Raw genomic sequence first — 12,249 nt, forward strand, 5'->3', positions numbered from 1 at the left:
CAAGTAACAGTACCTTATAGACACTAAAGCTATTCTCATAACTAATTCAACGGCTGATAATGTATGTCCAGGTAGGAATAAATAATACAGGGGAGGGAAACTAATCAGCAAATCAATTACGCTCCTTTTAGAAATGTTTATTTATTTAGCTTGTAAGATGGATTTTTGTATCACCTGTATGTCAGATGTCCACAGAAGCCAGCAAAAAGCACAGGAGAAGTAAGAAGAGGAGGAAAAAGTGGAGAAGATGGAGCTTGACGATGAAGAGGAGGGGGAACAGGAGGATGAAGAGGTGGCAGAGGAAATGGTAAAGGAGGAGGAGAAGCTTAAGAAGGGGTTATGGCTCTAAAGAATTAAGTGGTAACTATAAACTGACAAGTCAGTCTAATTAAATATTTAAGAATATTCACAAAAAATGGAATCTAACAAAGAAGCCCTGATCTGAATCTTGATATGCTTGAAAATATATTTACCAATAGCTCCATTCTGTCAATATAATTAATATCTCAGATTTGGGTGTATTTCAATTCTTCTATTTTCCTGGATTTCCGAAATGAAATATATGAATTTTTCATATATTTTGATTTCAACTTAACATATTATAACATTTTAACAAATACTTGCTGAAATTATTAATTTACTAAGGGTAAAGGGCCAGTAGAAATGATGTTGTTTGTATTTCCTTTCTCCCAGAGTTAAAGCTGAAAAAATCAGGACAGAAAATAAAAAGGTTACACTGAGAGACATGATTGAAGGTATTTTGAAAAAGAAAAAGAAAACCAAAACTAAAACCAACCAACCAACCAACCAACCAACAACAACAACAAAAAAAAAAAAAAAAAAAAAACAGTGAAAATAAGTGACTACCAGAATGCAGTGTGAAGGGCTGCAAAACTAATCTTTTTCTTCAAGTGAATTTAATGAAACATCTGGTGGCAACTAAGAATTCCACCTGGATTTTGAAAATCCAGAAAAATCCTTTCCCCAAAATGGCATTCAGTAGATGTTACATAAATGAGCCAAAGACGGCCTTTGTATGTCAGCTTCTAAGCCATTTACTTCACAGCCTGCGGAGACCTGTTACCTCAAAAGCCTATTGTGGTGAATGCAAATTTTCACACACCAAACTCTTTTTAACATAGCTCAGCTAAGGATTTTATCCTTGAACCCAATCAGACTGGCATGGCATTCAAAACTGGCCAACATAAATCCGAAGACTGTAAAGATCTCAAGTTTCCTTGCAAACTTGTATATCAGTTTTGTCTAATTTTATTTTGTCAACAAAATAAGTAACAAAAGCAACTTAATGAAGGAAGGATTATTTAATTTTGCCTCACATAAGACATTGTGTATAACATTGAACAAGTCCTGACAGCATGGAACATTAAACATTAGGCCACATTGTACACAGAGAAAAGAATCAGAGGAATGGATAAAATTGGTGGCCCTCAGATTTCTATCTTTGTTTATGTGGTCAAGTACCAGAGCCCACATTAGGTCTTTTTACCTCTATTAACTTAATCTACACATCAGTTGCCCACCTACCATATAGTGCCCAATCCCCTAAATTTGACAATCAAGGCTGTCACATTGTATGATCCAACTATTTATTTCCCCATCACTCTGAATGATGTTATCTAATCTGTCTGGCCTATTACTACATTTTTCTTGAAGTTATTTGATTTTCTTTTGATCTGAATAGGAACCATTCACCAGAGTGTTTAGATAGTAGTAGAAAGTAAGAGACTGTTCTATGCACGATTGTTAAAAGAGTTGAACAACTTAAATATATGTGTAATATTGCCACCTTGTTGTCAAACATATATCCTTGGTCAGCCTTGATATATCCATTAAACTCCTTTGAGCAAAGATATGTGCTTGGGGACAGAACACTTTGAGAGAAGTCAGTTAGTTCAACTCACTCAACTTCATATAGTATTTTGAAATAACTGTTATTATGGGAAAAAGTTTTCATAATGTTTGTTGTTAATAACAGGAAACTACACACAACAATCAGGAGCAAATGAAACAATAGAGAAATAAATTTTATAATAATCTTATTAACCTGGCAATCTTTGGCCCTCAAATTCCAGCATCTGTAGTTTTAGTTACTTATTAGTACTGTGGTAAAATGCATAAGCAAATCAACTTAAAGTTTAATTTAGATTTTAAGTCTACAAATATCTGGCTCAAATAGCTTGGACTTGAAGTAATGCAAATTATCATGTCAAAAAGAGATTGTGACAGAAAAAAAAATAACTATCACATGGCAAACAATGAACATTCAAATTAAGAAAGGAATGTTCTGATAATTAGATAAGTTTTTAGAAGCATGTTTGCAGTGATCTATATTTTCTAACTACATACCACACCTACAGTGCATTTATGTACAAACTTAATTAATTAATACATTAATTAAGTTAGCACCTTCTTAGCACTCTCCTCAGAACAACCACCAGGAAATTGAACTAGCCACTCTGTGGGATTTACATCCAAAACATACTCTGTTTTCTGTGATATGAAAGGGGTTTCTCTGTTAGAACTAAAAATTCATTGAGTCAGTCTTTAAAATTCTCTAAGATATCAAAAGATACAGCATTACTCAGAAATTTTCTTTGTATCTTAAGCAAAGCGCATACCTGTGAGCCTTGTAAAATTAAATAAATATATAAAAACACAAATGGCACAGAATAAATACACCAAATAAATAAGGGAGAATCGAGGGTGTAGACAGGAGTAATGAGTAAAGTAAGAATAAAATGTAACAAAGCAAACCTCACAGTCTAGTGCTCCATGACCAGCATCCAGGCATCGGATGGAATCTACTGTACTACAAAGGGTCTGGCTATTCCTCCCCACATCTTTGACAATAGAAGCCTACATGGCTTTTCAGCTCGATTTGCTTTTAAAAGCCTGAAACTTTATAAAAAAAATGTTCAAGTTCCTGCTGTTTTTAACTTAAATGTGTTTTGTTGTTGTTGTTGTTTTGTTGTTGTTGTTTTATTTTATTTTGTTTTTATTTCAGCTAGGACATTACCTTCAGATCTTCATGAGTCCCCTCTTGGTCTCTGCTCACGTAGATTTCAACTCTTCCCCATGTGACACGGTCTCAATTTTTTCCATTTGAAATCTGGTTGGAAGACTCAGTATTGAATCAGTTCTATCATTCTTCATGACTGCAAACTCAGTACCATTCAATCTTAACATATCCCACCATCTTGAACAGCAACTAAGCTCACTTAGCGAATGATGAGAATATTCTCTAACTAACTAGATGAACGGAAAGGAAGAAAGAAAGAAAGAAAGAAAGAAAGAAAGAAAGAAAGAAAGAAAGAAAAGAAAAGAAAAGAAAAATCAAAGATTTTTATGTAGCCTCTGCAAGCAGACAATGTACAAAGAAGAGTATTTCAAATCACCAATTGGCAGATCTAGACCCAGCCTATTCTACAGAAATCCATAAGGTATCTTTTGCATTTTGCCAATGGATAGTATTTGGATATTTTCTAGTCGCATGAGTCTCTATAGCAACCATACCATTTCTGGCCCAAATATTTATATGCATTCTTTTTCTGGCTAAATTTAAAGGTTTTCAAATATTTCTGCTCCATATTTTGCAACCTAAACGTTCTGTTACCTTGATATTTTCTCTGCCAATTAATATATGACAGTTCAACCCAGCTTCCTTTAGTGTCTTCGTTTGTGGACAAAATGTGGTCACATTCACACCAAGATACACTATTAATGATCTACATTACATATCGTAATGTAGATAGAGTTTTATTATGAAATTTCATGCATACAGTGGTTGGTATCCATGTGACTATCTGCATTCTGAGTTTACATCAGGATAATTTATTTACCCTCTGATAACAAAGTTCTAACCATTGTGTACCTAGCTTATCCAAGCTTTCTAAAATTTATCCCCTAAATTTGTTCCAAAGACATGTGAATCAGGTAGTTTTGTATAGCCACATAAACAATCTTTTGCCTTCATTATTGTGTGTTGTGTGCATGTGTGTGTGTGTGTGTGTGTGTGTGTGTGTGTGTGTGAGAGAGAGAGAGAGAGAGAGAGAGAGAGAGAGATTTCAGTGTCATGACAGAAGCTTAAACAAGTGAATTTGAAATAAGAAAGATTAATTTTGGCTTATACTTTTATTTCAACCCATTTTCAGCTTGATCTACAGTCTTGAGCCTCTAGAAAGTAGATTATTTTTATGATATCAGAATATAGCAAATGGCAGAGCTCACCCTGTGTCCAATAGGGAGTAAGAGTGAGTATAGAAATCCAAAGAGAGTGTTTGTTTTTCAAAGGCCTACTTCCTATGACTATAACCTACATCATATTTCCTATTAAGAAATGAACTCATCAATGAGATTATATCTTGAGGTTATTTGAACACTTATAATTCAATAACATTTCAACAGCTCCATTAGGTTAAAACATATAACACATGTGACTTGTTGGGAGACATTTCATTTGTAATCTTACCTTGTAGAACTTGTGGGTGTCATTCAAATCACTTGATCCACAAGGTACATGGGACAATAGCCAATACAATCAGGATAATTCAAGTTTCTAGATAGAGATATACACTCCAAACACAGCTAGTGACAAAATAGCTGTTTAAAACAAAAACAGAGAAAGAACATTTGAAACATGCAAGATGGTGGGGCAGGAAGAAAAAGAAAAGGGGAGGGAGATGGCCCATCAACACAGAACCAGGATATTGTGAAATTTAACAAAATATAATCCAATTCTCCGACATCAACACAGAACTATGATAGCATGAAATTTCATAAAATATCAAATTCTTCCTCTTAATACTAGAGATTTTGATTGGGTTCCTGATATCGTATTTTGCATGAACCACAATTAATACCAAGATTAGTGGTGACAAATCCATTAGGAATCACAAATGAGAAAAATAGGAAAAAATAGTATATTCATTACTGGTGCTAGTTAGTTTTATCTGTCAACTTGAAATAATTAACAGTCACCTGAGTAGGTTGTCACGTAGATAATCTTTTTAGAGATTATCTAGATTAAATTGCCTGTGGTTGTATGGAATTGTCACGGTTGTTAACTGAGACAGAAGGAGACAGGCAGGTTGTGAGTGACACCATTTTATGGGCTGGAGTTTGAAATACTTCAGAATGATGAAAGTCAGTTGAAAGCAGGTAGCATGGACATATTTATTTCTCTCTGTTCTTGACTATGGATGTGACTTGACTAGGGGTCTCAATAATGGTCTTAATTTCCCCGAAAGCATGGGTTGTACCCGGTATTTTTCAATTTGATAAATAATTTTTTGTAGAGGGAAATGCCGATACTAAAGTCTGGGTCTCTAATTGGCTCTTGACTTGTTAATAAAGAAGGCCTAGAGCCAATTGTTGGACAGAAGGTAAGGTGAGACTTCCGGATCCCAAGGCCTTTCAGGGAGGGAAAGAGGGCTTTTAGGCCATGCTCTGGAACGAGGAGAAAGCAGCAGTCATGTAAGGCCTCAGGGCAACTCTGGATGGGTCAGAATAGGTTGGGGGATTGGGTTGGGTAGCTGATACAACCTAATTGATAAGTTTACAGCAGGAGGAGAAACAGAGATAATGATTGAGAGGATATGCCTTTCTAGGCTGGAGATTCTGTGCCCAGCAATTGTGTCTAGCACACAAGTTCTAAAATAATAAAGCTGTCTGTCTGTCCGTTATCTATGGATTCTAGGGGCCTCGGGTTAGGACTGGTGAGATTGAACGGAAGCTAAACTGGGTAGGACAAAAGGGATCAGGAAGTGGGCTGGTAGTGCAGTTGTAGCTCCAGGGCAAGGCGGTAGCATGATTTTTAAAACTATTCGCAATACTTTTCTCCCCAGTTATTTTGGGTGGGATGTTTTATCGTAGCAACAGAAATTAAAATACAAGAGTTACTTTTCTCATACCTCTGACAAAATACCCAAGCTGGAGCATCTTAAAGTAGAGCCTTCCTTCATCAGTTATGGCTCTAAAGGATACAGTTTATCTGGGTGAGGAGAGCACAGAGGAGCAGCAGCCGGAAGCTGGCTAGTAACATTGTATCCACTCCCAGGAGGGAGAAAGTGATGAAAGCGCCCATATCCATCAAGCTTTACTCTCATCTATAGCCCATAATCCAGTTGATACAGTAGTGCTACACACATTTATGCTATATCTTCTCGTTTCCACTAACTTTTTCCTTAAAATCATCTTAGGCATGCTTATGTGTTACTGCATCCTGCCAAGTTAAAATCAGTACTAACAACCACTAAGAATGAAACCAAATAGGACCCACTATTCCTGCTACAGAAAAAAAGTTGTAGCATCTGTTAGCACTTAGAAATATTTCTTTAAGTACCTAGAACTAGAACCAAGCTGAGAACATAATCAGAGATTATGGAAAGATTTTATAACTACCTTAATATGATATATTTTGGGGCTAGAGATGTGGCAGTATAGTTGAAAGGACAAAATATGGCATTCATACTTTCGATTTAAAGGACCATTTTCTTGAAAGATTTTAACTCTAAAATCTACCCCATATATACTTTTTTCTTACTCTGGATCTCTCTTTGTATAGAAGGTGAAGGAAGGACAGTTCTAATCTTCATATATCACTGCGCTATTATGCTAAAAACAACCTATTATTCAGTATAACTGACAACTGAGGCTCTACAGTAATGATTGTGGTTAGGGAAGTGAAAATACTAACACAAATAATAGCACAAATGAATAGAAATAACACAAAGTCAAATAGTAGTTGATTATTAAGTAAGGTAACTTCTGGGAGGACAAGTTATGTCAAGTGCATAAAAGTTAATATCTTGATCACATGTACGTATTCCCCAATATCTATTGCAAATATAAATAAAGTACAAACCAACTTGTAATATTTTCCCAAAGAAAGCAAAATTATTCCAAAACCTTTTATCACATAGCTAAAAGAACATGTCTTCTCTGATAAAACAAAGCACTGAAGAAGAAACCCAGATATTGAATTTGCAGTTTGTAGAATTACAGTGCCAGTTAATTTACACCTTCACTGTACCTCTTAGGTGACTGTTAAGACATTGATTGCAGAAGAATGGACTCTTGCTAATTATTATGAAGGACACTGCAGATAAATTGGAAGACATGAAACAGGCCAATCCCCCAAATTCCAATAAAAAATGCCTAATGGTGCATTTCTTTTAGAAATTCAGTACAGTCTTTGGTCAAAGAAATTGTCCCTGGAGAACACAAAAAAGAAAAAGATTTCTCTTGTTGACCACCTAAGGACATAGAAAAAGGACGTGAATTTAACCAACCTTGGTCAGAGGTGGCAACTGATAAAATCATAGTGGGAACAAGGAATGTTACACACTTATAATCAAGTGAATTTACCAGTAAGATGTATGTACCAAGTTTCTAGAAATAAACTATAGAAGGCAATTTCAGAAGAGTAAGTAAATCGTGAGTTTAAAGCGTTCTGAAGTCGCTGGTACAGTGAGCCAGGAGTTAGTATGTTAATTCTGTAAACCTCTATACTATTTTATGTTTCCGTTCTTGACTCATATTAAATTATTTTGAAAAGAAAAAAAATAGCTACAGTAAAATCAAGAACTATGTGAGTTTACTTGCTTGCTTTCCCTCTCACAATATCAGATCTTTAAAAATCTAAAGGAATTTTGGAGAATGTTTAATATGCTTTGGGGACTTGGTTTGGATTAAGTGCCATGTTTCAAACATCGGAAGAATAGAAAAATAAATAAATGTCCCTCTCTAGATGCCATTGCAAAAGAAATAGGGTTGAGATGAATTAGGATTTGTATAGGTGGTCACCTTGAAATCAATCCCTTCAATTTAATCTGTGGTATCTTGTTGCCATAATGCCAAGGTAAATGACAGCAATAAAGATAAAATTAATAGCAATATGGGCTAAGTCTTACAAGTTTGGCCTAAAGCAAAGCCAGACTTTGGACATAATTACATAGAAACCAGAATTACTTTGATTATTTTTTTTTTGAGTTAGAGCTATATTTGTTTGTCAAGGTTTGCTTGTGACAAACCCAAATTCCTACTTTTATGTAGGGATGTAGGGAGAATACCATGTTTTTTTGTTTGTTTGTTTGTTTGTTTTTGTTTTTTTTTTTTTGCCCTCTCCCTCCAGTAATTCTTATTTAATACATTTGTCTTCGCTCGGGATTTTATTCCCTTGCCTTCTGCTAGCAGGATCCATGCATTTCATAGGATCCATGAACATTAAGTATGCAGCTATACAACTCTCAAAGCATGGACTCCCATGTTTTATATCACAAGTAAAGATGGAGGGCTGTGAACAAATAGCAATCACATTCAAGTTTTCTATCATGTACTTCATCAAACAGGGACCTGAGACTGTTAACAGTTTCAAAGCAAATGAATGAAACCCATGAACAGGAAAGCAACATGGACTTCTAATCATAAATTACCCTTTTCATTTTGGAAATAAGAATAGTTATCACTCTACCTCACATTATTGTTAAGATTAAATGAGATGCTACATAGGGAATAAGATTCTAGGACAGGACTCTTCTATTCCTGGCAAAGTTTGACAGAAAACAAAACCTAAACCCAAAACAATGAATACTAATGGCCTCTGCATTGTTAAGTGAAATTTCAGTACATCTACATAGAATATAACATAAATAAAATAGGAAAATTATTTTAGTATGCGTAGATAATGCCTTGAATATGTAAAAATAGGCTTAAAATTGAACAGAATAAAAAAACTTCAGCACATGGATCTCTTTGGGAAGACATGAAGCTGTTTGTTGTTTTGTTTTGTTTCATTTTTGTCTTTTTGACTGCCATCTTTTGAGGATATCTAGAAGAAACTGTTTCAAACATTTAACTAAAATGCTCCTTCAGCAGACAAAATGCAAGGAATGATGCTTGACAAATAAATGTCTACCAAACACAATCGATGACCTAACCAGAAGATGATAGCTGAAGGTTCCTGACATAAGCACAGAAAAATGACAGTGCTTCTTGGTCATGCCTATGACTGTGACCATTAGCTAAGCCAAGGATGACTTCTCTGTGGATTAAAAAACTATGCAGAAGAGTATCAGACTTGCATCAGGTTGAAGAACTTCACTCCAAAGTATTATATTTAGTACCAAAGTTACCAAAATAGAATGCCACTCCCCCCCCCAAAAAAATTTGAATCACCTGATAAAACAAGCAGAGAAATTTATCAAGAAATAATGAATGGAATTTTTTCTATAGTTAGAAATAATGTACAAATACAAAATCTACACTTAATGAATATTTGTGCAGGTGGCACACATTATGTTTGGGATAAATTACTAAATCAGTTTAAGCTTTTTCAAAATATTTTTATAAATCAAACTGCCTGTGGTGGCTAACCAATGTTAGTCATATTTTTGACAAATGAAGACCAGACTCTAATTAAGTATTTCATCAAATGACATTGCAGACCTGTTTTGTGTATTAGGATTTAACCTTTATCTGCCTTAACCTTCTCTCATTTCTCTTTATCTGTCTCCGTATATGTATCAATGGATAGACAGTACACACACACACACACACACACACACACACACACGTATGTATGTATGTATGTATGTATGTATGTATGTATGTATGTATGTATGTATAGATATTGTCTTATTGCTGTGAACAGACAGACACCTTAACTAAGACAGATCTTATAAGGACAACATTAACTTGAGGCTGGCTTACAGGTTCGGAGATTCAGTCCAGGATCATCATGGCGGGAGCATGGGAGCACCCAGACAAGCCATGGTGCAGGACAGGCTGAGAAGTCTACATTTCATCTGCCGATCTCTAAGAGAAGACTGGCTTCCAGGCAGCTAGGACTAGGGCATTAAGGCCCATACCCACAGTGCACACCTACTCCAACAAGACCACTCATCCTGATAGTGCCCCTCCCTGGCTCAAGCATATGCAAATCATCACAGATTACATTGATGACAGTGAATACATATGCATAGATGAAATACTGTTAGATAAACAGGCACATATAGATGTACACATACAGATGTCAGTACAGCAGCAATTGGAATGGAGGTACTACAAGCTATCAGAGAAGTATCTGTATACATATTTACAACTATAAACTGGCATACATACACACATATGTGATTTTACATATATTATATATTATATTACATATATAATGTAATATATATTACATATATTACATATTATATATATGGGCATGTATTATATTTTATGGAAAATTATATTAATTCACTACTCTTTAAAGATTATATGTCTTTATGTGTTATCATAACAAAGAAATATAAGGTCAAATTATATAATATTTGAATGGTTAGCTCAAAGAGCAAATACCTTTTTTATTTTATTCATGTAAAAACAAGTCTAAAGGAGTGGGTAGTAAGCGTTCTTTAACTGATATCATTTTTCAAGCAATGCAATATGGAAGGAAGATTTTCTGAAGGAAAACAAACAAAAAAATCTAAAATAATTAATGGACAGGGGAAGTGCAAGCTCAGTCAAAAGACTGAGAGAACGTGAGACAGACAGCTCCTGACTGATCCAGAGCAGTGGGGAGCAGGCAAGCTTTTTCTGATTAAGGCAATTTAGTGGCTTGGGATTTTGAGCTTTGACATTTCAGTGCCAATCATAACCAGGGAGTATGCACCCCAACAGCTGGGATCCTTACAATATCTTCAGGGAACAAACTTTTTTTTCCTCTGCAAGAATTTAATCCCTCCTCAACTACTTTCTGGGCCAAAGGTTTCTGGAAGGCTTTACAGAAAAACTCATACCTAGAAAAAAAAAAAAGGCATTTAACTGTCTTACCCATCCACCCCTTTTCAATTCCCTATGACCTTTAAAAGTTGGTTGCACATGCAGTTATTTTATAAGTCACAGTGTGTTCAATTAATCTTAAGGATAGGCTGTTTTAGAACTAGTTAAAGGTATAGTATACAATTTAAAAAATTTCTATGACCATCTCTTTATTGCAAATATATAATATTTAGAGTTTACTTTATTTACTATAATTCTAGTAATAGCAGACAGACAAAATTGTTCTGCCTTTTTGAATGTAGGCACACACTATTCATAAGTTAATAAAATAGCAGATGTAGATTTTACTGATTATAATCTCATTGAAGTTATTTTGTGTCTACAATGGTTTATGGGCTTTTTTCTCGAGAAGAAACCCTTTCAAGGTGGCACACACTACCATTAAGATTCTTCTTAATTTTCTCCTAGACAGTCAACAGAACAAAAACGTTTAAAAATGATCATGCTACTCACATCAGTTTTCAGACCTCAAGGAATTGCTCAATTTCTTGTTTTTGTACAAGACACAAAGCCAAAGTCAAGTAGTAAGAACACATTTTTTCAAGTTTAGATTGTATATGATGAACATAGCCCAAATAGTTTATGTGTCTACAAATTTATTATATTTCTTTCAGAAGGAATTTGCTTTATTTAATATTAAAACTATAAAAGTGGTGAGTAGAGAATTGGCTCAGTGGTTAAAAACATTTACAGCTCTTCCAGAGAATCTAATTCAGTTCCAATATATTCCACTATTGTCTATCAATGAATGGGGTGACCTCTCTCTCTCTCTCTCTCTCTCTCTCTCTCTCTCTCTCTCCCCCTCTCCCTCTCCCTCTCCCTCTCCCTCTCTCCCTCCATCCCTCCCTCCCTCCTTCTGTCTCTCTTTATTGGATTTTTTTAATTTACATACATTTCAAATGTTATCTCCTTTCCCAGTTTCCCCTCTGCAAATCCCCTATGCCATCTGCTCTCCCCCTGTGTCTATGAGGGTGCTACCCCACCTACCCACCCACTCCTGCCTCCTCCTCCTACACTGGGGAGTTGAGCTTTTCCAGGACCAAGGGCCTCTCCTCCCACTGATGTCTGACAAAAGCCATCCTCTGCTACATATGCAGCTGGAGCCATATGGGTCACTCCATGTGTACTCTTTGGATGGTGGTTTAGTTCCTGAGAGCTCCGGGTGGATCTGACTGGTTGATGTTGTTGTTCTTCTTGTGGGGTTGCAAACCCCTTCAGCTCCCTCATTCCTTTCTCTAGCTGTTCCGTTGGGAACCCCATGCTCAGCTCAATGGCTGGCTGTGAGCATCTCTTAAGCACAGTTTCAATTTCCATTTAGGGTACAGAAGCAGAGAAGAAGATCCTATTTCTTACAGCCAGATTACTGTGAGTACCAAAGAGCCAGCTAGGTAGCTTACAGCTTAT

General features: G+C 35.6%; 1 pseudogene; it reads left to right on the forward strand.

Annotated features, from left to right (window-relative positions):
* Positions 1–247: 247 nt before the first annotated feature.
* LOC116898390 overlaps positions 248–12,249 on the forward strand; it is a 77,040-nt pseudogene continuing 65,038 nt past the window's right edge.

The sequence above is a fragment of the Rattus rattus genome, chromosome 4, assembly GCF_011064425.1.
Source record: "Rattus rattus isolate New Zealand chromosome 4, Rrattus_CSIRO_v1, whole genome shotgun sequence".
Classification (NCBI taxonomy): domain Eukaryota; kingdom Metazoa; phylum Chordata; class Mammalia; order Rodentia; family Muridae; genus Rattus; species Rattus rattus.